Here is a 3,795-nt window from a genome sequence, read left to right as displayed (position 1 = left end):
CGCCCGCTTCATGCTCGCCGAAATCCCCTTCGCTCCTTCTGGCCGCGGCCGCGCGCGCTCTCGCGGCTGCCACCTCCCGGGGGAAAGCGGAGAGGCTGGCGAACGCCACCGGCTCCCGGCTCGCGCGCATCTCTCTCGGGCTTTCATTTGCAGCGCGCAAGATCGAACTGGGAGGAAACGTGAGCCCCGAGTCAGCGCCTGGAGCCCGGAATCTCACACGGCAGCAATGCACAGCTGGCACAGAATCGGACCTTTCCATTTCTGCCATAATGGCTGCTGTCTGACGTTTGCTAAATTTAGTGGCTTCTCAGGACTAACAGAATAAATTTAGCAATGGTTATTAACCATGGAATGGAACCTCCTTGTTCAGAGGAAATATTACTCGGAGGCCCTGTCCAGCTTCACAAAAACAGCTAACAGCTGACCACAATCTGAACCGGAATGCTGTATTAAATGGGCTTTTGCTCTTACCCAGAAGGGCTCTTCTTAGATTCTTACATAACCTTTCTTTGGTTACATCCTATTTGGTCAGAAGTATGAGGTGTTGTTCATCGTTGACAGATGCAGACACACATATTTTGATTTTTTTTTAAGAAACACTCCCATCCATCCTATGGGCTCAGAGTAGCTTACAGCTGCTTTTCTAAAAGTTAATAGTCCTGCCACAATGTTTTTACTTTTACAAAATTACATTTTTATTCATTTTTATCGTAAGAAAAAAAGTATACAAAAATATACCAACTGAAACATAGTAGGAAAGATGCAGCCTGCACATAATAGGATGTCATTTACATTATAAGTATATTTGATCAGAATTTATTTATTTATTGCATTTAAATCCTGTCTCTTTCTCCAAGGAGCTCAAGATGGCATACATGGTTTCCCACCTTCCTACTCATTTAGTCCCCACAACAACCCTACAAGGTAGGTTAGACTAAGAGGCAGTGATTGGTCCAAGGTCATCCAATGAGCTTTATGGCTGAGTGGAGATTTGAACCCTGGTCTCCCAGGTCCAGTACTCTATAATCACTACACCACACAGCCTTTCACTGACAGAATGACAATCAGTGAGAGGAATGATAGCAGTTGTGGTTCAACAAATTGTTTTTCTATTTAAACTTGTTTAATATAGTTTTTATTCATTGTGAAATCACTTGGAAGTGCTTAAAAGGAAGCATGAAATAAACATCTGGATGGCATCAGGTTGGGGGGGGGTTCATTCCAGAAACAGCCACTGATAACAGAATAAATTAGCATGAGAAACTCTTGCACCATGAAGATAAATGTAATCATATTATTATGAGGATTTTGTGGGGGACGGGTAGTCTGTATGCCATGACCCTGCTAATGCCTGGGGCCCCTTCTAATTCTTGGAATAGTTAGGCTAGCTTCCTGGTGGGGTAGTAGTTTAGGTAATGGGGTATTTTGTCCATGGAGTTTTCTTGGCAGGGATACTGGAGTGGCTTGCCGGTTCCTGCTCCAGGTGGATCACGTTTGGTCAAAACTCTCCACTACGACCTGTCCATCTTGGGTGGCCCTGCACGGCATAGCTCATTGCTTCTCTGAGTTATTCAAGCCCCTTCGCCACGGCAAGGCCATGAAGGAGAGTCACAAAGAGTTGGACACGACTACACAACTAAACAACAACAATAGGCTATTAAGAGAACAAAGAAAGTAACTGGGTGGAAGAGTACAAATGGTGGGGGTGGGGTGGTGGGGATAATAATAAAAATAGTAATAATAATACTAATAATAATTTTAGTCATTTATAGGCCACCTATCTGATTGGGTTGCCCCAGCTACTCTGCAGCTACCAACAAAAAATAGTAAAAACACAATACAGCACGGGCCTCTAAAAGCTTCCCTGAACAGGGCTGCCTTCAGCTGTCTTTTAAAAATCACATGGCGGTTTATCTGTTTGACATATGTTGGGAAGGCATTCCACAGGGAGCGTGCAGCTACTGAAAAGACCCTCTGCCTGGTTTCGTTTAACCCATGCGTAGGCAAACTAAGGCCCGGCGGCTGGATCCGGCCCAATCGCCTTCTAAATCCGGCCCGCGGATGGTCCAGGAATCAGCGTGTTTTTGCATGAGTAGAATGTGTGCTTTTATTTAAAATGCATCTCTGGGTTATTTGTGGGGCACAGGAATTCATTCATTTGCCGCCCCCCCCCCAATATAGTCTGGCCCCCAAGATCTGAGGGACAGTGGACTGGCCCCCTGCTGAAAAAGTTTGCTGACCCCTGGACCTAGACCGTCCAGCAGGGCTAGGAGTTGGCGTCTGAGGCGACCCACAAAATGGCACCTCCCTCCTCAGCAGGGAATAAGGGGTGAGTGGAGATCTGCATCAGGAAGAAGGCTATGGGGGAATAAAGATCTACATCAGGATCTGCTGCCCTGCAGATCCTGCCGCCTGAGGCAGTCACCTCACATCACCTCATGGGTGGGCCAGCCATGAAGGCAAGCCACAAGCAAAGATAAACTAGCCACTGCCTCAATATCATACAATCTTTTTGGGTATTGGGGTCTGTAGTGTTACAGGAAAAATCCGAGGGCTCCCTTGGACAAAACAAAGACACCAACCAGAATAACTTGGAGCAAAACAGCAACCTGTAGGCTTGGTCTTTATTGAACTGTTGCAACAGGGTATTCCCCTCACGTGCAGGAGAGAGGAAAGACCCAGAAGAATAGTGTGCAAGGTCTTATAAAAACTTTTGAAATTCCCCTCCTCTAGATCAAGCCCACCCCCAGAAACATCATGCATACATTACAGAAAGGAGGGGCTGAGGGAGGAGTTGTGGTGGTAACTTGAGTGTCTTGTCACCTGGCTGGTTCCTCCTTTCCCCCTCCCCTTCCAGGAATTTCTAGGAGACAAAGGGGATTTTGCAGTTTCCTGCCCCCTGAGGGAAGATCTGATCAGTGTCCTTTGTTTGAATCCACTCCCATATGCAGGTTCTTTGTGATCTTGATTGTCTTCTGTCTGGGATCATCAGGGTTGGCATGGGCAGGGCTCCAGTGTATGTGCTGAGACAGTGAAGGGATTTGGCTGACCAGGACTGTCACCCCCCTTTGTCAGTTCTTGTCATATGGAGTAAAAATAAAATGGAACAGTGCAAATCCAATGTATGGTTGACTTTCTATGAATTTATAACAGAAATGTGGCGTATGTAGTGTGTGAGTGTGAAGTTTATACAAACAGAATGATTGGGGTGGGGGGGTTCCTGCTACAGTAGAATGCAGTGCTCACTACCGTGGAGGAGGGAGAGGTGGCTCCCTCCACTGTTTCCCAGCTGTTGTTGGACTACAACACCCATCATCCCTGCTCCCAAGGGATGGTGGACGTTGTAGTTCAGCAGCTGGGGACCTAACTTTGAAAAACACTGCAAGAGTCTCTCCGAAGCGCCCCTGTTTTCCAGGGACATCCCTGATTTGATCCCCAGGTCCCACTTTCCTTCACGATGTCCCTATTTTCTTTGGAGAAATGGTGGATAGTATGGATATATCCCAGAGGCATCTAAAGACAATCCTGTACAGTATAGGGAAGTTTTTTAAAAAAAATGTTTAATGTTTTATTCTGTTTATGTATGTTGGAAGCTGTTTTTATATATTTATGTATATGCTTATATTTTTATATATTTATATTTATGTATGTTGGAAGCTGTTTTGTGCGGGGCAACCCAGTCAGATGTGTGGGGTATAAATAGCAACACTCCCACCGCGCAAGGGCCCGTCCCTGTTTCCACGGGAGAAATGTTGGCGGGTCTGGGGCAACCTCTCAGCGCCCCCCCCTCCCGCC

This window comes from Podarcis melisellensis (genome assembly GCF_964234715.1).
Source record: "Podarcis melisellensis genome assembly, chromosome: 1".
NCBI lineage: Eukaryota > Metazoa > Chordata > Lepidosauria > Squamata > Lacertidae > Podarcis > Podarcis melisellensis.
The sequence above is the reverse complement of the archived record's forward strand: the minus strand, read 5'-3'. Positions refer to the sequence as shown.